The sequence below is a fragment of the Vicia villosa genome, linkage group LG2 (genome assembly GCF_029867415.1).
Source record: "Vicia villosa cultivar HV-30 ecotype Madison, WI linkage group LG2, Vvil1.0, whole genome shotgun sequence".
Taxonomy (NCBI): Eukaryota; Viridiplantae; Streptophyta; class Magnoliopsida; order Fabales; family Fabaceae; genus Vicia; species Vicia villosa.
Window position 1 is genome coordinate 149820515 of NC_081181.1, and position 24145 is coordinate 149844659.

General features: G+C 36.7%; 1 long non-coding RNA gene, 2 other non-coding genes and 2 pseudogenes across 5 annotated transcripts; all 5 read left to right on the top strand.

Moving 5' to 3' along the window:
- The first annotated feature begins 830 nt into the window (after positions 1–830).
- Positions 831–11405, top strand: LOC131652432 (uncharacterized). 3 transcript variants are annotated; one of them, XR_009298712.1, is made up of 3 exons: positions 831–4447; positions 4690–10142; positions 10236–11405. It is a non-coding gene; the product is annotated as an uncharacterized LOC131652432 (long non-coding RNA). The 3 variants fall into 3 exon arrangements; XR_009298713.1 differs by having other exon boundaries at positions 5793–10142; XR_009298711.1 differs by having other exon boundaries at positions 831–2538; positions 4216–10142.
- On the top strand, positions 1045–1129 carry LOC131654484 (small nucleolar RNA snoR14). The gene has a single exon (XR_009299513.1). It is a non-coding gene; the product is annotated as a small nucleolar RNA snoR14 (small nucleolar RNA).
- On the top strand, positions 1196–1289 carry LOC131654466 (small nucleolar RNA Z101). Its single transcript, XR_009299502.1, has one exon. It is a non-coding gene; the product is annotated as a small nucleolar RNA Z101 (small nucleolar RNA).
- LOC131654487 (small nucleolar RNA snoR14) lies at positions 6960–7052 on the top strand (annotated as a pseudogene).
- LOC131654469 (small nucleolar RNA Z101) lies at positions 7145–7230 on the top strand (annotated as a pseudogene).
- Positions 11406–24145: the final 12740 nt, after the last annotated feature.

Here is a 24145-nt window from a genome sequence, read left to right on the forward strand (position 1 = left end):
GTGAGCAAAATATTTCTACAAATGATTATACAAATAAAATTAACATCGTATAAATTCCAATCTTATAAATTTTATTTTATTTATATATTTTTTCATTAAAAAATATTAATTTAAAATGTCAAATATATATATATATATATATATATATATATATATATATATATATATATATATATATATTAGACTTTAAAAAAATTACTTTTAAGTCTGTGAAATAAGCGAGTTGAACTTAGCAAGATAAACCAAACGAGTTGAACCGAAATGTTCGTGAACTTCTAACAAATTGAGTTTGAGCTGAAAAAAAGTTCGTGATGAACTCGAACTCAGCCAATTCCTAACGAGTCGAGTTTGAGCTAAAAAAAGAGTTCGTCTTGAACTCGAACTCGACCAATTCTTAACGATTCGAACTGAGCTGAAGCGAGTTCGACTCGACTTATTTCTAGTCCTAGTTACACATCATATGTCGCGTTAGCAAATCATTATAATTCTTTTTTAATCAATAAATCCACAAAGTATTCCTAAGAAATTAAAAGTGTGGTTTAGGCTAATTTGAAGTGATATAATTGAAAGAAAAATTACTATTATTAAAATTACATTTTTTTTTTATAATAAGAGTGAACATTTTATTTTTACCGTTGATGAATATAAATTAAATCTTTTTAATATACAAGTAATAGGTAAAATAATTGATAGAAATTTTTGGAAAAAAATAAGGTTTTAATTGGGCCCATGAAATATAACCCGATCCAAATTTATTAAACCCTAATTTGTAATTATAAATAGATGCCAAGTTCCTCTTGAATCTCAAATTAAGAGAAATTCTGCTGCTAGCAACTTCACGTTTCTTTGTATATTTATTTGTCTATTGTGGATCAACTATTCGGCAAGTTGTTCAAGCAATTCATTGTTCCACACAGAAATTTTACTCTTTTTCTTTATTAAAAGCATTTACATGCACACCTGATTTGGTTTTGTTTCGGTTTATAAATTGTTGAGATTATTTTTATGGTGGTTGGTTGAATTATAATATAGAGGGAAAAGAAAACGAAGTGACGATAGAAATTCATTTGTCTGTCAATCCGCTGATATTCTTTGATGTTATTTATGAATCCCGACAGGTTCTGATCGTTTTCATATTTCCCTCTTTTGCTTGATTTGTTGATCAATTATTTATGGTTTTCGAATTGTTTTCAGAATTGGGCAAATGATGAATCAGAAATAGTGTAAATGGGTAATTTGCATCTGAATATCGTTGATGTTAATATCACCTTGGAGAACTGATGCCCTAAATTCGATGGAGATTTGTTACTGTGTTTTGTTTTCTGTTTTTTTGGATCCAACATTTACTTTTTATTTGTGCTCTCGGACCAAATTGGATCTAGGTTTAGGTTTAATTCTTGATTGATTTTTTAAAATCTTTTTGGTTATTCCAAGCGGAGATGTTAATTTGTTAAGGAATTTAAGTCGCTGGCCAAAGTGAATGAGGTTTTTAAGACTAATCAAGGATGATTATCGTTCGGATTAAATGTTGGTTGAAAAACAGATGTTAGAATGTGAATGCAAAGGAGTTGGAGAAACGAGAAGGGTCTATATGTTAGACTCTGAGAAGTTTTTATCAGAAGCAGAACTGGTAGATTTCTTGTTAATTTGTGAAAGAATCACATGGTCCCAATTAGATGTCTGACAGATTGATATTTTCAAAGTGGTGGTTAGTCAAATGGCCAGAATGTTTGCACTGGTGTTTGGATTAAAGTCCCTATCCAATTCTAATTCTCGAGAAATTGAGGTCCAATTTTAATTTGTTAGAAAATGTTGGATATGTTAATTTGTTATTAAAGTTAATTTGCTGGCCAAAGGCAAAAGTGATTTATTAAACGCATCAAAGATGAGATAATGACATTCTCAGTTGTACATAGAGATGAGGAAATAAGAAAGGTTGGTTGGGATTGCGAGAATACGAAATATGTTGACCCGAATAACATAAATTTCAAGTTGCTAATAGTTCTTTTTTCAGAACAGAATGAGAATGCAAAGTAGTTGGAGATATTACTCAAGCAGAAAAAAGGGCTAGATGCTGTGTAAGTGTAATGGATGGATCATTTATGATAAAATTATATTATTATTGTCCCTTCATTGACATTAATGATATTGTCAGAGTTGAATTTAGAGGGGAGGAAATAAGAAATGTTGGTTGGGATTGTCAGAGTTTGAAGAATCATGGCCCAAATAACATAAATTTCAAGTTTATTAAGTAGTTTTGGGATGTGATTGGAGCCGATCAATATCTTTAATCAGTAACATGTGGCTAAAAAAGTTATCTTTGATTTGCAATCTGCCTTCTCAGAGGGCCGACAGATGGTAGATGGGATACTCATAGCAAATGAAAAAGTATATGATTTTGTGGACCGTAAAAATTTGGACTTTGATGATGGATTCAACATTAAAGGGAGGGGCTGGATTTTAGAGTGTCTTCGAACATCAACTATTTTAGTGTTGGGCGATGCAAAAGAATTCGAAGTTGGTAAAGGTCTAGGCAAGGTGATCCTCTATTGTTTTTTTTTTCTATTTTTCTGTGTTATTAGCTGATAGAAAAGATGTTCACTTCTCGGGCATATGTAGTAAGCAAAATATATTTTAATTGTGGGAAAAAGTTGACAAAACATGAAGGCATGAAGGCAAATCTATAGTTATGAGTTAATATTTGGTCTTAAAATAAACTTTTATAAAAGTATTTTAGTTGGAGCGAATATTTCATAATATTAGCAAATCTATTAAATATTAAGGTTGGAACTACTTGATTCAAATACTTGGATACTTCTGTTGGTTGCAAATCTACAGTTATTTGAGTTAATATCTGATCTTAAAATAAAGTTTCATAGAAGTCTTTTTGTTGGAGTCAATTTTCCACGATATTAGTTAGACTAAGCAGCAATTCTGTTTAATTGTAAGGTTTGAACTAGTATTAAATTCAAATACTAGGATATTCCTGCTGGTTGTTGTAATCATAGAAGAAAAGTTTTGGAAATTGGTGATTAATATAGTGTAAGGAAAATTGTCCAAGTGGCATAATCAGCAGTTATCCTTACATGATCGAGTCATCCTTCTAAAATTTGTTATATGCATTACCGGTATATTTCCTTTCTTTCTTTAAAGCCTCGTCAAGTATTATTTCTTTAAAAATTTCTTATGGGGTGGAGGATTGGAAAGCAGAAAATAAGTAGGGGTTAATTGGAAAAGGTATGTTAGGAAAGAGAGGAAGCGGGATCTAGGTATAAAAAATTCCAGGGTGTTATACCTAGCATTATTAGGCAAGTGGGAATGGAGATTACATGCGAAGAAATAAAGTTTGTGGGTTAAGGTAATAAAAGTAAATATGGTGAAATCATTGGTAGAGTGAGTACAATTGAGAGAATGGGGTCAGATTGGTGGCAGGACATAAAAAAGGTAGAAAGTGGGTTGTGGGATTGAAAAATGATTTTTGCTATGTCTTGGGCTATTGTTAGTAACCCATGAAGTTGATGTTGTGTTGATCTGTTGTTGTTGTTGTTGTGTGAACATGTGATGAAACTATATTATGGTTGTTGTTTCTTGTTGTCATAACATGTTGATTACATGAGTTTGGTTGTTATGGTTAGAAATTTATGAGGTTAGGAAGTGATGAAAACATAGTGCATATATCCTTGTATGATGATGAAATTATGGTATGAAATGCTTGAGTATGTTAGAATATGATTGGATATGGTTTGGGTGGTTAGAGGTTGATTGTGTTGAAAACCCTCCTCTTTTTCTAAAATCTAAATTTGATTCTATTTTGAGTAAAACTTAGTTGTCTAATGTGCAAATTTGACAAGTGGTAGGTACATATGTGATCATGACTGAGAATTAAAAGTTGGGGATATAAGATGATGTATTGGTGAATTGTGAATAAGTGTGTGTTTGTATGGCAGTGATGTCTTGTGAGTTTCTGTATAATGTCACTGCCGAGGAGAAAACTATAACCCTAAGACTGAAATTTGAATGTGTTATGAGATAATCAATAGTGCTAATATGAAGAAAATTATAAGATAGTAGATAACTATCTAAGTATTTAGCATAATACTGTTTCTCGATGTTTATATTGTAAGAAATTTGTTTACTTAAATGTACTTATACAAGTCTCCTATTTCATTTCGTTTAGTTAACGGTAAGTCTCCTATTGTCATTGTATTTTGCCAGTCCTCTTCCTGATCTAGATAGAGATTCAAGAACATTGCCACCAGTTTGATGAAACTCGCAAGTGCAGTATGGCTCATGAGTAATGAGATACATGTCGCGACTGGTTCAAACAAGATGATGCAACTCGGAAGCTCGACACAAGGTGTGACTATAAATCGGAAGTACTCACAATCTCTAATACCCGGCAAAATTGACCGATCCTACATACAAGCTTTTTTACATATACTATGTGGTAATGCAGTATGGTTTTTTTCTGTTAAACATTTGCGAGCTAATAATTACAGAACATATAATAAATATTCATGTGCTGTCTGACCTGAGTTATTGGTAGGATGAATGCAAAATGTGATTATTTTTGTTGTTTGTATCGGATTTTGATTTTGCCATGGTTACTTGCACATGTAAATAATGATAGAGAAGATGGATATTAAATGAATTTGGTTCACTTATTGAGTATGTTGAAAGTTGAAACAGCTTTTGGGAGAAATCTCGGTCAAAGTTTCACTTATCTGGCGTAGAATTTGCATCGTATAATTTAGTCGGTCTGCGAGTTCTTATCGAGGAGTGTTCCTGAACAGAGGAGGTCTGATTATTATAGATGAATTGGATGGACAAAATTCTGTGTTTGTAAAATGTGCAGTTGCATAGAGCTGCTGTGAACGTCTTGCGTTGCTCAAAGCTCCCAGATCGGGATGCAATCGGCTCACAATGAGAGCCATAGTGCCAATGTGACGCCGATGTCGATGATAAAGTTGGTTAGGGCAAATCTGAGAGTCGAGATGAGACATGAATCACCATGTTAATACTGCTGATACCGTCATTTGGAAGATAAGTATTTCGCACACATTCTATTGACCGAGTATGATTAACTATTGTTTGTTTACAACGCTGTGTTTGATGATCTAATGCCATATAACTCAACTTACAATGTGTATGTGTTATCTATATGTTGTGGTGTCGATTTTTGTATGTCTTGCTATGCATTTTGATTTTAGAGTTACATTTGGAAGATTGTGAAAATTGTTGGGACAAATTTGCATTTCTACGATTCGGAAAGAAATTGAGGATGACACTATTCATCTAATCATCTACCTGCCAAGTGTTGTCAATTTAATGTTGATAGATCTTCCTGTTTTAGCAAAGGTCGCAGTAGAGGGACAACCAGAAGGGAGTGACATCTAATTCTATCGAAATCCCTAAACAAATTGACCCTTTTGGTGAAAGAAAAATCGGTGTACCATGAATACTCAATGATTTCTGTATATCTCTTACCTTTTTAACTTCCTAAAATCACAGCCGACTATTGTCTATTAACTAAAGTGTCCACGAATGCCTATCTTTATAGACAAGATAAATAAACTATTAATGTATGAATATAGTGGAGATTATAGTTGTTTAGGGGCTTACTCTACAGTTGGTTGATAATAATCACCCTAGATTCATCCTTGGTTCTTGTTGTTTTGTCACATTATATGTTACAGGTTGTTTCTACCAGGATAGTGGGTCATTTGGGTGAACTGAACGCTATTTGTATGACGTGGTTATGATGTTTGATTACTACTTTTAAATGTTTGCAGTAAGCATCCGTGATGACAACGACTACATATCGAGTCTCATGGGAGGAGAAATCAAGATTGCAATGATCGGAGATGAAAAGTCAAGCTGTAATGTCATCGTAAAAGAGTCGGATTGAAAATGACAATGACAAGTCAGTGTTTCTTTTACTTCCGCTTCTCGAATATGAATTGAAGTTTATCATCCTATGTTCCAAACCGGACATGGAAGTTAAGGTGGTTGAGGTGAATCACGTGTAGCAATTACAATAGCTTCAGATCAGTTGCTCTCGCAAATAGTAGCAGATTTCCAAGAGTCGTAACCGAGCAGGAAAAGTTCGCTCACGATGAAACCTGAAGCTGGTATATTTGAGAAACATGGACCTTGATGGCTTTGGTGATTATGGTACTGTTTTGGGCGACTACAAAACTTAAAAGATAGTATGAAAGCAAGATTACTAGTCTTAAGGGATATTGGAATATCATACAGACTGGGAAGCAATTCAATAAAGATACTTTCCCAGCAAGTCTGATGCAATGAATTGTGTTGCACGGAATTGGGTCACATTATTTACAACTTTATCATGGCGAGAGCTCTATCAGTATGAAGATTTATTAATAAAATAAGTATATACAATTTTATATTTTGGAAATGCATTAATTTTATTGTTGGAACTTGGTAAAGTTTACTTTTAAAGGCGTCGCTCATTTCTCCTGTGTGGGCGTGAGGCGCCCCTGTCTTTCCAACCTAAAGAAATTTTGCAGGACTATTGTCGGAAGGACCTATGCCTTACCAAAGAGTATGGCCAATGAGCACTATGGTAAAAAAAACCAAGGAAATCACAAACTGAAAGTCAAAGAAGACAAGTCAATTGATACGACAAAATCGATTCATTTCGTACGAGAAAGAATCTGACACAAAAACTGGACAATATCTTAAAATTACTACTAACTGATTGAACTCTCTAAGTTTGTATATCGGTTTTGCAGGGAAGGAACACGAATGCGCTCCACGAGAAAGCAAACAATCTGGAATTATCAAACTCTGGTCAATGGGTAACTCCCCGGTCAGATGAGTTTTCACTCTCGGCCATAGTGGTAACACTCCGATTTGATTTTGTTTCGGTTTGTAAATTGTTGAAATTGATTTTGTAGACTTTAGTTGAATTATAATATAGAGGGAAAAGAAAAGTGAAGTGATGATAGAAATTCATTTGTCTGTCAATTTGCTGATATTCTTTGATGTTATTCATGAATCCCGACAGGTTCTGAACTTCTGATCGCTTACCTATTTCCCTTTCTTGCTTGATTTCTTCATTTCTTGAGTTTCTCGATTTGTTGAATCAATTATTTATGATTTTTGAATTGTTATCAGAATTGGGCAAATGATGAATCCGAAATAGTGTAAATGGGTACTTTGCATCTGAATATCTAATATCACCTTGGATAACTGATGCCCTAAATTCTATGGATATTTATGTTTGTTAGTTTGCTTATGTGTTTTGTTATCTATTTTTGGATCTATCTAATCTACAATGACCTTGACATTAAAATTATCATCGTACTAGAATGACTTGGTCATTGCTACATGGATGGATCACTTGATTTGCGATAGAATTATATTATTATTGTCCCTTGATTGGCATTCATGATATTGTCATATTTGAATTTAGAGAGGAGGAAATAAGAAATGTTGGTTGGGGTTGTGAGAGTTTGAAGAATCCTGACCCTAACAACATAAATTTAAGTTTATTAAGTAGTGTTGGGAATGTGTACTTTCACATATTCATTGCTGAATTTCATTCTAATGGCAAAATATTGTGTGGAGCTAATAAGATAAATTTCAAGTTTATTAAGTAGTTTGGGAAAGTATTGTATGGAGCTAATAATGCTTTTTTAGCATTGATTCCAAAGATTGAGAATTTGGCGAAGCTAAATTATTTTAGGTCGATATCTTTAATTAACAACATGTGGCTAAAAAAGTTATCACTGATTTGCGTTCTTAGAGGGCCGACAGATGGTGGATGGAATACTCATAGCAAATGAGTTAGTAAATGATGCAAATCTGAGGAAAAAAGAAGCGTTGATGTTTAAAGTAGATTTTGAAAAAGTATATGATTTTGTGGACCGTAAATATTTGGACTGATGGGATTCAACGATAAATGGAGATGCTGGATTTCAGAGTGTCTTCAAACATCAATTATTTTAGTGTTGGTCAATGGAAGTGTCACATAAGAATTTGAAGTTGGTAAAGGTCTAGGCAATGCGATTCTCTATCGCTTTTCCCTATTTTGAGTGTTATTTGTTCGATAGAGGAGATGCTCACTGCTTGCATATGCAATACGCAAATGATAATTTAATTGTGGGAAAAAGTTGGTAAAACACGAGGGCCATGAAGGCAAATCTACAGTTATTAGTTAATATATCTTCTTAAAATAAACTTTCATAAATGTCTTTTTGTTGGAGTAAATATTCCACAATATTAGTTAGATGAAGCAACTAATCTGTTTAATTGTAAGGATGGAACTGCTAGATTCAAATACTTAGATATTCATGTTGGTTGTAATCATAGAAGAAAGGAGTTCTGGAAATTGATGATTAATGGAGTGTCAGGAAGATTGTCCAAGTGGAATAATCAGCAATTATCTACACGTGGTTGAATTATCCTTCTAAAATTTGTTATACGCATTACCTGTCTATTTCCTTTCTTCAAAGCCTCGTCAGGTATTATTTCTAATTTTGAATCTCTCTTTAAAAATTTCTTATGGGGTAGAGGATTGGTAAGTAGGAATGGAGATTACTTACAAAGAAATAAAGTTTGTGCTATTGTTAGTAACCCATGAAATTGATGTCGTGTTAATGTTTTGTTGTTGTGTGAACATGTGATGAAACTATGTTGTGATTGTTGTTTCTTGTTATCATGACATGTTGATTACATGAGTTTGGTTGTTATGGTTAGAAATTAATGAGGTTAGGAAGTGATGAAAACATAGTTGTTTATATATCCTTGTATGATTATGAAATTTATGGTATGAAATGCTTGAGTATGTTAGAATATGATCGGATATGGTTTGAGTGGTTAGAGGATGAAGAAAATGAGTTAAAAGTGAGTATTTATGCTCTTAAGCTGTCTGGTTTGTATTGTAGTTTTCAAAATGAAAATGGTGTTGAAAACCCTCCTCTTTTTCTAAAATCTAAATTTGGTTCTGTTTTGGGTAAAGCTTATGTTAGAATGATTTCAAGTTATACTTACCCGGATTTTTCCAAAGAATAGACTGAGAATGGAGAATTATTCATTTCATTTGACTGGTTTTCTTGTCAAATTATGTGGCAATTATAGTTGTCTAATGTTGCAAAGTTGACAAGTGATAGTTACATATGTGATAATGAGTGATAATTAAAAGTTGGGATATAAGATGATGTATTGGTGAATTGCGAATAGGTGTGTGTTTGTGTGACAGTGATGTCTTGTGAGTTGCTGTATAATGTCACTGCCGAGAAGAAAGTTATAATCCTAAGAGTGTAATTTGAATGTGTTAAGAGTAATTAATAGTGCTAATATGAAGAAAATTCTAAGACAGTAAAGTTATTCTTTGATGTTTATTTTGGCAATTGCCTATATTGTAAGAAATTTGTTTACTTATTCAAGATGGATATTAAATGAATTTGGTTCACTTATTGAGTATGTTGAAATAGCTTTTGGGAGAAATCTCCGTCAAAGTTTCACTTATCTGGCGTAGAATTTGCATCGTATAATTTAGTCGGTTTGCGAATTCTTATCGAGGAGTGCTCCTGAACAGAGGGGGTCTGATTATTATAGATGAAATGGATGGACATAATTCTGTGTTTGTAGAATGTGCAGTTGCATAGAGCTGTCACTCAAAGCTCCCATATCGGGATAGAATCGGGACGAAATCTGCTCACAATGAGAACCATAGTGCCAACGTGATGTCGATGTCGACGATAAAGATGGTTAGGGAAGAGCGGTGAGTCGAGATAAGACATGTTAATACTGCTGATATCGCCATCTAGAAGACAAGTATCTCTCACACATTCTATTGACCGAGTATGATTAACTATTGTTTGTTTACAACGCTTTGTTTGATGATCTAATGTCATATAACTCAACTTACAATGTGTATGTGTTATCTATATGCCGTGGTGTCGATTTCTGTATGTCTTGCAATGCATTTTGATTTTGAGTTACATTTGGAAGATTGTGAAAATTGCTGGGACAAATTCGCACTTCTATGATTCAAAAAGAAATTGAGGATGACACTATTCGTCTTAGCATATACCTTCCAAGTGTTGTCAATTTGATGCTGGTAAATCTTCCTGTTTTAGCCAAGGTCGCAGTAGAGGGACAATTAGAAGGTAGTGACATCTAATGCTATCAAAATTCCTAAACAAATTGACCCTGCTGGTAAAAGAACAGTTGGTGTAACATGAATACTCAATGATTTCTAGGTATCGGGGTGGCTATTATTTCGATTTTATCGACATGCTCATTACAAGCCAGAAAGATAAGTAACTCTTACCTTTTTAACTTCCTAAAATCACAGTCGACTACTGTCTATTAACTAGAGTGTCCATAAAGGCCTATCTTTATAGACAAGATAAATAAACTATTAATGTATGAATATAATGGAGATTATAATTGTTTAGGGGCTTACCCTACAGTTGGTTGATATTAATCACCCTAGATTCATCCTTGGTTCCTGTTGTTTTGTCACAATATATGTTGCAGGTTGTTTCTACCAGCATAGTGGGTCATTTGGGTGAACTGAAACGCTATTTGTATGACGTGGTTATGATGTTTGATTACTACTTTCAAATGTTTGCATTAAGCATCCGTGATGACAACGACTACATATCGAGTCTCATGGGAGGAGAAATCAAGATTGCAATGATCTTAGATGACAAGTCAAGCTCTAATGTCATCGTAAAAGAGTCGGACTGAAAATAACAATGACAGGTCAGTGTTTCTTTTACTTCTGCTTCTCGAATATTAATGGAAGTGTGTCATCCTATGTTCCAAACCGGGCGTGGAAGTTAAGGTGGTTGAGGTGAATCATGTGTACCAATTACAATAGCTTCAGATCAATTGCTCTTGCAAATAGTAGCAGATTTCCAGGAGTCGTAACCGAGCAGGAAAGTTCGCCCATGATAAAACCTGAAGCCGGTATATTCGAGAAACATGGACCTGGATGGATACAGTGATTATGGTGCTGTTTTGGTTGACTACAAAACTAAAAAGATCATATGAAAGCAAGATTACTAGTCTTAGGGATATTGGAATATCATACAGACTGGGAAACAATGCAACAAGATACTTTCCCAGCAAGATTGATGCATTACATGATGCATTGATTCCCCCGACGGTAAAGACAAAAACAAAGTTTCCATTTTCATTCATTCCTCATTTTCCAGTCTCTCACTAATATCTATAAATAGCTAAATAGATATATCAATATCAATAATAGTAACTAACTTTCTAGCCTCTTGAATCATCATAACTTCTTCAAACTCACCTATACTATACTGATAAAAAAACATAAATTCCATCTTCATTAGACAAGAGAAACTAAATGGAATTTTATTCTAGTTCATATTCTTCCACCAATAATTCTTCATACATACCCCCAAAACATCAAGAAACTAAATGGATCAATGAACATAATCAATATCCTTTTCAATCTAAATACTCCTGGCTTCACTCAGTAAGAAAGATACCAGTAAAGAAATCGAAGATAGCACTGATGCCACTAACACTTCAAAGAACTTGTCCAAAGTAGAGAAGTCAAGCATACTATGGTTGAAAATATTATGTGTGTCCCTAATATACGGAGGTTTGTTAGGGGTCTAGAATGCTAATTCAAGTGTAAGTTTAGTGTTAAGGAAATAAAATGGAGGTTGGAGGAATGAGCATGATGTATTACTCATAGTTTGTCATTTTTTGTCTTTGAATTATGAAGAATATATGGTGTAAGCGGCGTCGTCATCGAATCTAGAACTTACCGTTAATTCTTGAAGACTATTTCTATGAGAACAATGAGATCTAGGGAAACCGATCCTTCTACAACTTTGAGGACACAAGGTCTTTCTTATCTTGGAAAGTGATTGTCCTTGAATATGACATGTGAATTTGTAGCCATCTTGAGGTATGTTGTCTCCCTGTGTAGGAATGTTTGTTATCCCGAATGCGGGTCATACTACATTTCATTGACTTCAAGGTTGAGGTTGTTAATCACCGTGAATATATCTCATTCTATACGGTATTCAGTTAGCTGTGCATAGCAAAGGTTTTTCCATTATTGGTATGAATACAAGAAGAGCCAACCTACAATGAACTTTGCCAAATTCTCTTTGGCTAGCCTCAACTTTGTGGCTGCTATATGTGAGTTGTTATTCTTCCCGTAAGTTTTTCCCTTTCTGGTTATAGTTTAATTAATCACTCATGTATTATTCATAATCTTCTATACTTAATTTTTTAAGAAATTAATATAGAATAGAGATGAACAAATTTTCGGAATCTATTTCATGAATAATAATCCTGTCAATTGTTGCAGCTTGTTATTCATCACACTGCCGACAATTTATTGGGTGGTGTTAAATTAGTGTTCGCCAATTTCTTGTTAACTTTTGGATTTGCCTATATTTTCATAGTAACAAAGTACTTGTTTTTTACTCTTTGCACTAATCACACACACGGTTAATTGACACATGCATATATACAGAGAGAAAGTTCTAACCACGGGGTTGCCTATGTTGCTGTGTTTTCAATTAAGGATGACACGCAGACTCAAATACGCGGGGTCCATCTACATTTGAATTCGAGTCAACGGGTGAAAATTCGAGTTGATTAGGTTGGATTCGGATTCGGGTGTCACCCGATATATCGGATGTGCGATTGAGTAATGTAAAATCCGCACCCGAAACTTAAAATCACACCTGCTTATATACATATCACACCAATGCAAATCACAACATTGATTTTAAATCGTATGGTTATTATTAAAAGTTCTCAGTTCTCATAATAACCAAAGTTCTCATTATATATATATATATATATATATATATATATATATATATATATATATATATATATATATATATATATATATGAGGATGATAATTTTTTTTAATTTTTTTCTTCTATATTTCATATATTTCTTTGATTTATTTCATATATTTTTTTAGAAAATTAATTTCTTTTATTTATTTCATAAATAATTGTTTCATTATTTATTATTATTATTATAATAAATTTTAATTCCTTTGAATTTTACTTTTTATTATTGATTGTTGTATCGGATGTAGTTGAGATAATGACTACTCTATAGTTAGATATAGAATTAATATGCTTTATTAACTACAAAATGAACATTCTAATATGTAAATACAGTATGTGTATATGTTATAAAATAAAGGTTTTAAGTCTATTTTTATTTGTCTAATTTTTTTTTAATATTTTAATATTATTTTATCTATTTTTAATTATATAAATTATTTTATTGGATTAGATGAATCATCAAGATCAGAACATTGTTTTTAACAAATGATTTAATTTGCGTCGAAGAATTATAGTTTAACTAATGTGTACTGTTGTTTACTGTTATGTTCGAATTTCTCGTAAGAGAAAATTGTGTTATAGTATGAGCTGTGAAAGATAAAGGGTTCGTGAAGAAATATAATAAGACCGAGTCCTCAAACTTTTATGACCTGATGTGGTATGTTAGAAAGAGATGGGGGATTACAAGCTACCCGATGGTCAAGTGTGAAAGAGCAAGTTGCAAAATTAATTTACATATTAACACATAATGCTAAAAATCGTTGGTTAGAATAATAATGCAAATGTGAGTAAGTGAGGAATAGTCCGACATTGAATTGGAATATGGTGACTTGAACATTTATAAGTGGGATAAGCCGCTCACCTATCACCTTAAAATTTTGGGTGGATAAGTGGTGTGTCTCCCACAGAGATGTTTAGTCGTCATCTTCATCAAATTTTGAGAGCTATTCTTGAATTGGAAGAAAAATTTCTTGTCCAACCCGATGGCTCAATGGTCCCTCATGCAAGTTGTAGTAGTTATAGATTTTACCCGTATTTTAAGTTAAAATTTGTTATTACTAAATTATATTTCCTACGCAAAATAAAATCTCTAGTATTCATCGATTTTATTGATAAAAAATATTATACTGTGTTAGGATTGTGTTGGTGCAATAGATGGAACACATATACGTGTCAAAATATCTGCAAAATATACTCCTAGATTTCATGGTAGGAAAGACTAGCCGACACAAAATGTTTTTTTAGCAACTTGTACTTTTGATTTAAAGTGTACTTATGCGCTCGCGGGATGGGAAGAGACTGCCTCTGACTCAAGAATAATAAAGAATGCGTCAACACGTGAAGATAAACTTAAAATTTCTCAAGGTAATACAAGAATAACCTAGACTTATAGTTATTTATATTATATTTTAAACTATCACATTTATTTTTTACTTTTACTATAGGAAAATATTATCTTGTTGATGCTAAGTTCATGTTGACAAGGATTAATTACACCTTATAGAGGAGTTTGATGTCACAGGGCTATTGCACAGGGCCTCCTAATTAGTAGGGCCCATATTTTACTATTTCACTATTATTTATTACTTTCATAAATGAAAATTAGAAAATGGAATACTAAAAAGTAACATTACGTCTATTGTTTTGCTATGGTATTATTTTACAAAAATTACATTTGTATATTATTCTATTATTGATATTTTTTAATATGCTGAATTTAAATGTTTACTTTAAATAACATTATGTTTGTCTTTGACACCAAAAAGTAATAATAAGTTAAATATACATAAATAAATAAAATTCAATTATATAAACTAATAAATTTATGGTATTTCCTTGAAAATATTATAATAAGAGTTATGAAATACTCCCCTAATTTTATATTATTCCGTATTTTTACTATATGATTTAAGTTAAAAATTTAGTTGATTTTATATAAAAAGGAAATTAAAAAAATATTTATAAAGTTATATTCTATTCAAAAATTAAAAGAAGAAAAAATAATGTTAGATTTTTGTATTATTTACAATTTAAATAAATAAAACTTTTAAAATATTTTTTTAATAATTTTTTTGTACATGCATATGTTTTTTTAGAACAGGGCCTCCGACTTAATCGAGACGGCCCTGACCTGAAAGAATATTCAACTAAAAATCCACCCCAAAATTCTAAATCGTTATTTAATCTTCGATATTCGTCTTTACGCAATGCAATTGAAAGAGCCTTTGATGTATTGAAAAAAATATTTGTGATTTTATCTAATTCAACAGAGCCAGATGATGGAGTCAAAGCTCAAAAATTAATCATTTTTGCATGTTGCATTCTTGACAATTATCTAATGAGTGTCGATCCGGATGAAGATCTTATAGCAAAAGTAGATGCTAACTTGCAAATCAAAATGTATCTCATGACAATCATCAAAGTTTAAGAAGCGACATAGATGAACTTGTTATGGGCGGGGTTATAAAAGATAGTGTAGCACATCAAATGTGGTTAAATTATCAAAATAATAATTTAGCTTAAAGAGTCTTGTGACTTTATCTTTTTTCGTCCCTTAACTTTACCTCGGAGTCCATTTTGGTCCCTTAGTTTTTAAAACGTTCAAATGGACTCATTATCTATTAAAAAGGTGACATGTTAGTCCTTTCCGTCAATTTGATGAAAACATACTTTTAACAGTATGCGTGGCTTCTGACGTGTACAAATGAGTGTACTATTGGACTATGTTCATTTTGGTTGAATGCTTTTTCTTCTGCAGCTACTTATTAACAACCTAATATTTTTATTGTAAAACCTTTTTCTTAACTATGAGTTTTGGAAAACATACATCAAATTACTGATACAATTCAGAATTGAAAAAACATTGGATTTCAGCTATTTTCAATTTGTTTAGTCTAATTTTATAATTAAATTTTTAATTTTTTAATTTTATGGATTTTGTATTTTATTTATTATTCTTATAACTTTTTTCTTTATCCGATTTTTAATCAGTAAGTTTGTTTTTTTAATTAATTAGTAATTCAATAATATTACTCTTGTATATATTTTCTCACAAGTGTTTGCAACTGCATTTTCCATAAAAATATGAATTAATTTTTATTTATTTTTGCATATAATATTTTTTATTATAAATTGAATATTCAATAAATTTTGCTATTGAATCAATCTCTTCTGTAAACATGGTAAAAACATGAAGACTATAAGTGTACTAATTATTTTGTTATTTAACAATAGTGAATTAACATTGAATTTGAAGTAATTTCCAGGATATTTGATGTGGTTTTGTTATTCATTTTGTTTTTCTATTATAAACATTATAATTCAACTTTTTTCTTAGAAAAAAATAATATAGCTTCCTTCTTCCATTTTTATTTCTAAGGTATTTGATATGATTTTGTCTTTCATTTTTGTTTTTCTATTATAAACATTATAATTCAATTTTTTTTTTTAAAAAATTATAATATAGTTTCGTTTATTCATTTTTATTTTAACATATATAGAGATTAAACAAAAAATACTGTTAAAATTTTCATGTGTTTACGAACTAAGAAAAACGGGTAGACGAAGACGGGAGTGCCCGTCTGAACGCTAGTAATAAAAATAATAATAATAATAATAATAATAATAATAATAATAATAATAATAATAATAATAGTAATAGTAATAATAATAAAATGGCTGTACTAGATAAATAAGTTAGCTTTAGAAGGAAAAAAAATCAATCAAAGTGAATATAGCCTCGAAACACACCCATGTTCTAATTGATGTCGAGTCAGAAGTATGAGATTTTCTAATTGAGGTAAATTTTGATGAGCTTTTTGTATTTTAAAATTTTTTAATAATAAATGATTGTATAATTTTTATTAATCTTATATCTTTTATTTATCATACTTTTTCATTCAAAACTAAAGCAAAATAAAAAATATCAAATTGGAGAAAGGTACCACTTACAAATTATGAGAAGATGTTGATACTTTATGGACCTAACCGAGTTGATGAAGAGGAATCTGAAATTTTAAAAGAGACAAGAAAACAAAAGTCATCGGTCATTAATGAAGACTTTGCTGAAACTATTCAAGATATTGATGACCATGTTGTTCGAAATGAGGTGAATTTTGAAAGCTTTTATGCTACTTACGATTTTTCTGTACCTGAAACACAATCACTAGATCCGTTAAGTGATAGTAAAAGGAAGAAAAGGAAACTGGTTAAAAACAAAGATACAAACAACGATATTACTAAACTCCAATAATCAATTATCTTGGTTGCAAATGCACTAACAAAAAGAAATACAACAATACGAAAAGGAAATAAAATAATGAGAGAGCGTCAAAAATATGAGCTGCCTCCAATTTCAGGGGAAGAAACATGAAATTTAATAAAGGAGTGTGGATGTGATGCAAAGTTATTGTCTAATATATATTTCACAGTCATGAAAGATGCTAACAAACTTAGGATGATTATCTCCCTCTCTTCTCTTCTCTTTCTTTTAACCAAACATATATTTATTTTGCTTAGGGGAAAGGGGCCATAGTAATCTAGAGTTCGTGCCGAGAGGTCATGACACTGACTCTCTTCTCTTTCTTTGAACCAAACATATATTTATTTTGCTTTATGCACTTTGGTTCTTAGGGGAAAGGGGCCCTAGTAATTCAGTGTTCGTGCCGAGAGGTCATGGCACTGGTCAATTATTGTTCCCACCAAAAATCGAACTCGTTATTCTCCGAACTTCATCTTTAGTAGGAACTTGTTTACCACTCGAGCCCAATATATTTAGTTAAATTATTCTTCCTCCCTTCTCTTCCATTTTTCTCCCCTTTATTAATGGTGTGTTTGGAACAGGAGAGAGAAGTATCAAAGAGAGAAGTTGAAAAGAAAAGGGACAACTTCTCTTGCTTGGCAATGCAAAGAAAGGTTGAAGAGAGAAAGAATATAGGTGGGTCCCACCATATTTTACTTTCTTCTTATCATAGGAGAGAAAGACAAGAGAAAACTCTAATTTATTTTGTTTCCAATGCTGCCCTTGTGTTTTTTTTACGTATTGTTCCAAATGATACTAAATTTTGTTATTGATTGGTTTTGGTTTTATTATTTCTTAACTTACTTTATATCCAGATTTTGCCAAAATTCATTTTATTGTATTTTTTTAATTTCATTTTATTTTTCTTACGTCAAAGACTAGTGGTTTTTCTTATAAAAAATAAATTTTACAAATTAAATTATTTTAAATAATTGAAGTAGTAAAACAATTAATCAATAGTTGTTATTTTTAATTAACATAAAAAAAAAATTAATAACATAAAATTTTGTAGTATTAGTCTTTAACAAACAAAAGGTATTTTTGTCCTTTCAAAAATAATTACACTTCTCTCTCTTCTATTTCTTTCATACTTCTCTTATAACAAACAATACATTAAATCTATTCTATTTCTCACTCATTTCTCATTTATTTCTCTCTTCACACACTCTTTCTCACATACTTCTCTCTTCTCATTTTCATCTCAATACCAACTGATCGTACCTGATCAGGAGAATCGTCAAGGCGCAATACCTGGCTTGAAGAGCAAGATGGGGGGGGTACCTGCAAGGTTCTCCGATGCTTAAGTCAGTAGCTATCAGAGAATGAGGTTTAGAGTGAAGAATAGAATACCTGACCCTCTAGTGAAAGAGGGTATTTATAGCCCCCAGCGCTGGGCCAAGGTTCCCTAATTGGGCCAGATCCAACTGGAGGCCCACGTGCTAGGGAACTGCCAGAACGCCCCGTGCTAGGGCTGAGTCAGCAGGAGACTCACGTTCTGGATGCACATAGCGTAGGGTTCGGAGATGGTTGACCGAATCCTTCGCTGAGACGTGACGCGTGGTCTTCGCGCGTGAATAGCTCTCGGTGGTTATCCAGTGAGTGGGCCCAAAAGATTTGGGCCTGCTCGGCCGGAGTCTTCGCGCGAGGGCAGCCCTTAACGGTTGCCCAGCAATTGGGCCTAACGGAATTGGGCCTGCTCGGCTGGTAACAAGGGTTGGGCCTGCTCGGCCCAGTCCAGAACAGGAGCCCCCCAAATCATTAGCCATATAAGGGTGGTGACTTTAACGAGGAGGTTTAGCCGAGCACGGGTAACGTTTCCAATTCTTGGGCTACTCGAGGACTTTGGTCGGCCGTTGTCTTTGGTTTTTGACGTTTTGGTTGTCACTCGTCAGCGTGATTGACAGGTGTCAGCTGTACAGGCTGTAATCATTACTGCGCCGTTTTTAGGGATGGAAATAGGCGGCGTCTTTTGGAGTTCCCAAGACCTTTGGGACGCGTGGCAGCCTTTCGTGGAGGGAGCCGCCTTTGGGGTGTAGGCAATGATGGCGTCTCCTAGGCTGCCTAGGCCATCATGACACCCTTTGGCCTTCTTTCCCTATATAAGGAGTGAGGAGGTCACTCATTTGACACTTAACATTTTCCAAGCCTTCAAGATTCGCTCACTGCTCTCCTCCTCGTCTCGTTCATATCTTCTTCGCTTTCTTCAAGTAAGTTCCTCGTCTCCTTCATATTTTTATTTAAGTTTTATGTATTAGTTTTGAGTGCGGAGGGCGCGATTGATGAGTGTGACGAGCAAGATTTATGAATTAGCCGAGGAAACCTAGAAGATAATCGTTTCTCCCATGCGTTTGCCGAGTGAGTTTTGAGTGAACAGAGCTAAAACGTTTGAATGAGACGTCCAGCTTTTAGGATTACTAGGGAGTAGTATGAAGGCCACGAGCAGTGGAGGTTGCATGTCTCGGTGAGGGCATGAATTTGCCGACCTCCGCTGCGTGCGACGATTATGCTGGGCGCTTTAGCTCGTCGGCCATTTGACGATTGGGGGAATTTTCCTCGTCCCTTTTCCTCGCCCTTTCACTTGACTTGCGGTGGAAGGGTGGATTCGACCAGTCGAATTCACGGTTTCCTCTGCTTTTCAGGTAAATGGCTGATGAGAACAAGGATGACGTCGTCTTCGACATTTCAGATGGGGACGAAGCTGTTGGCTCGCAAGAGGACGCTCCCGTCGTCGAGACCTCCCCTAGGGCACTTGAAGAATGGGTGGCCGTTGCTCCGAGGATGATTGCATCGCGCTTCACGAGTCGTCCCAAGGAAGCCTTTAACGTCATCGAGGACCTTGACCAAGACGAGGAGCCTTCTTGGGGCGCCTTTGTGCCCAAATCTCACCAGAGGATCTGCTCGCAATTCCCCGGCCCCCGTTTCGCAATGTATGAGTTCGTCTTTAAGGAGGCTGGTCTTCGTCTCCCCTTTACTCATTTGCAACGGAGTGTCTTCAGTTGGTTGCGCCTCTGCCCGTCTCAGCTTCATCCCAACGCTTTAGCGTTCTTGAGGGCTTTTGAGATCGTATGCGGGTACTTGGAGGTCGAAGCGACTCTGCCCCTTTTCTTCAGAGTGTTTCATTTGCAGAGGTTGCGTGATCCAGACGGCAAGTGGAGTTGGGTGTCGTTTAAGCAGCCGAAGAAGCTGTTCGCCATTTACCAGGACTCTATCAAGCATTTTAAGAGTCGGTATTTTATGATTAAGCCGCTCACTCCTGACGCCGAGAATCATTTGTTCGAGGAGCGCGAGTATATTGAGGATGGGGTGAGGAGAGTGGGCCCAGCTGCCCGGTTCCCGTTAGAGTGGCAACCTGACCATTTCGAGCGTGGGACCGACTATTACATCTTCCGGGACGAGGATCTCAATGAGCGCGATACAGGGGGGTATCAGCGGCTCGTTTCTTTTGTGGACGGGTTTAGACCGGCAATATGTACATATCCCAACGGGGATCCCCTATTCGAGGAAGACGGAGGCCCTATGCTGGAGCCTCGGCACATCAACACCAAAGCTGTCCTCGAGTGCGGAAGTTACGGGGACGCTATGATTTTGTTAGGTGAGATAGCTTTTATTTGTTCAAACAATACCTTTTTGGTTCTAACTCTTTATTTTGCAGGAAAAATGGCCGACTTGCATGACAAAGTTACGAAGATGCGGGCCAAGAACAAGGGGGCCATCAAAGCGTCTGGGAAACCATCGCGGGTCGAGGAGGTCAAGGCGGCTGCCGCGGGTGTCCCTGACAGTGGCTCTCCTTCGTCAGTTGGGACGACCTCGCGTGGTTCTCCAGCCGGAAAGAAGCAAAAGAATGAGGGGACCGCGGAGCTTCGTCCTCTTATCATTGACAACCCCTCTGATGAAGACATAGTGCTGCCCTCTTGTACTCTGCACAGGGGAATCTTCTCAAAGAAGAATGTGCTCCTCGAGCGCGAGGAGGTGAGGCACATCGTCAGGCGGGACCGGGTGGCTCGAGACAAGGACCTGTCCGAGGACCTCGAAAGGATGATGAGGGTGGCCGCCTTGGCCTTGGCTCTCAATGCTCAAAATGTCTGTCCTCAGAAGGACTACGATGCTCTCCAGACTAAATATGATGAGTTAGAGCACGAGTTCGAACAGTACAAGGACAAGTATGAGGTCCAGAGCGGCATAGTGGAGGACCTCGTCAAAGAGCAGAATAAGGTCGCGGACTTGGAGGCCGAGGGAAAAAGGCTCCGCGAGCGAATTGCTGAGTTGGAGAGGGCTCATCTCCCTGCTGCCGAGGAGGATGAGGACGAGAAAGCCTTGGTGACGCGTTCTCAGCTTCTGGGCAAGGTTCGGGAGCTGGAGATCGACTGTGTCGCTACCTTGGGGGTCGGTTTTAAAGCTGCCGTGGATCAGCTGAAAGTCCTCAACCCGCGCCTGGTGACGAAGGGTATTGGTCCATATCACAAGGTCGTGGACGGGCGAATTGAACCAAACCCGGAGTTCGAGGACTGGGAAGACGAGCAGGGGCCCCCGGGTGAGGACAACGGTGCCGAGGATGAGGACGGTGATGTCTGATCTTTTTATTCTTGGTTGTGGCCTGTGTGCCAATTTTGTGGCCTGCGCGCCAATATTTTGTGGCCTGCGTGCCAATGTTTTTAAAGGGGCGATGCCCGGATAATGTTTGTAATATTTGGATATCCCGGCCAGTTTGGTCGGATTTTAATGTCATTGTGCTTTATGTTTCAACATTTACTTGTGCTTATCTGATTTTATCGTTGAATGTTTTATGTCTATGCTCGAATAATGCTAGTGCTCGACCGAGGTTTATGGCCCGGGCGTGTGGGGAACGGTCCGGGTGCGCAGAGTAGGTGTGCGCTATAAGCGAGCTCGAGGCCGCGGTCGGGGCCAGGTGCTCGCGGCGTGAACGATCCCATCGCGAGCTGGGGTTCTGCCGTGCAGGTACTTCCGCGGAGGGTCTGTGTGTAAGGCCCGCCGCGTAGTCGGCTTTGCCTCCTGGTAGGGTTATCCGACTGAAGCTGTCGTGGAGCATACGCGCTTGTACCATGGCGCGAGTCCTTGCCCAGCTTTCCTCGTGTTCGTTACGAGCGGCCGAGTAGCGTTAGGTTGTTTCTAACTGTAGTAGCGTCTGAGTTTTTCAGCGTTCCAAGGTCGAGCAAGTTTTTCACCGAGTAGGTTCTCGAGGTAATACGCACCGTTTTCGGTTTTGTCGTAAACTCGGTACGGGCCTTCCCAATTCGGGGCTAGTTTGCCTTCGCGTGAATCTTTCATGTTCCTACGGAGCACTAAGTCTCCGACTTCGAAGGAGCGCTTGATAACTTTGGTGTCATGTCTTAATGCTATTTGTTGTTTCAATTTCGCTTCTCGCAGGGAGGATCCTGTCCGGATCTCCTCGACCATGTCGAGCTCTTCTCTCATAGCTTCGTCGTTGAGTTCTTCCTCGAGAGGTGACTCAGTCCGACGAGACGGTTCTCGGATCTCCACGGGAATCACGGCTTCGGTGCCATAGGTTAGCCTGAATGGTGTTTCGCCCGTGGTTGAATGTGGGGTCGTCCTGTATGCCCAGAGGACGCTGTGTAGCTCTTCGACCCAAGCTTTTTTCGCTTCGCCTAGCCTTCTCTTCAATCCACGGAGAATGACCCGGTTGGCGGCTTCAGCCTGTCCGTTGGTTTGGGGGTGCTCGACCGAAGTGAAGTGTTGCTTTGTCCCGAGTTTGGCCACGAATTCCTGGAATTTTCTGTCCGTGAACTGGGTGCCGTTGTCAGTTATTATCGCCTGTGGTACTCCGAATCGAGCGAGTATGTTCCTCTTGTAAAATCGGAGTACGTTTTGGGATGTGATTTTAGCGAGCGCTTCAGCTTCTATCCATTTTGTGAAGTAATCTACAACGACCACCAGATATTTGTTTTGGTAGGATCCGACCGGGAAAGGTCCGAGGAGGTCCATTCCCCACGTAGAGAAAGGCCAAGGTGAGGAGAGATATTTGAGCTCGTTTGGTGGTGCGAGGTGCATGTCGGCGTGACGCTGGCATTTGTCGCATTTCTTGACATACTCTTTGGCGTCCTGCTGCATGGTCGGCCAGTAATAGCCGGCTCTGAGGGCTTTCCTAGCTAGTGACCGCCCACCGAGGTGCTGGCCGTTGATTCCATCATGGAGCTCCTGGAGTACCTCTAGTGCTTGCGAGGCATCGATGCATTTAAGGAGGGGGATGGAGAAACCTCGTCGGTACAGCTTGTTTTCGAGGATAGTGTATGAGCACGCTCGTCTCTTAATTGTTGAGGCTTCTTTCGCATCGGCGGGGAGCTCGTCTTTTGTGAGGAAGTTGTACACTGGGGTCATCCAGCATTGGTCGTCCCCGATGGCAAATATCTGTAGAACTCGCGCGTTTTCGCCTACACTTGACCTGGGCAGAATTTCTTGGATAACCGATTTGTTTCCCCCTTTCTTTCTCGTGCTCGCAAGTTTGGACAGTATGTCGGCGCGCGAGTTGTGTTCTCGGGGGATATGCTCGACTTCTGCTTTGGCGAATTTTTTCATCTTATCTCTAACGAGCGCGAGATATTCGGCGAGTACGTCGTTTTTGGCCTGGTATTCGCCGCTGATATGAGATGCGACGAGTTGGGAATCAGTGTAGATCTTGACCTCTCGTGCCCCTATGTCCTCGGCGAGTCTCAGTCCCGCGAGGAGGGCTTCATACTCGGCCTGGTTGTTCGACGTGTTGAAGGAGAGGACTAAAGATACTTCTATGATAAGACCTTCGTCGTTTTCCAAGATAATGCCTGCCCCGCTGCCCGAGCTGCTCGACGCGCCATCTACGTAGATGGTCCACTTGTCTTTAGTTGTGTCGGGCGAATCGGCGATAGAGGTCATCTCGGCTACGAAGTCCGCTAGCGCCTGAGCTTTTAATGCTTTCCTGCTTTCATACTGTACGTCGAATTCCGAAAGCTCGAGGGACCATCTTAACATTCTGCCGGCCATGTCTGGTCGGCT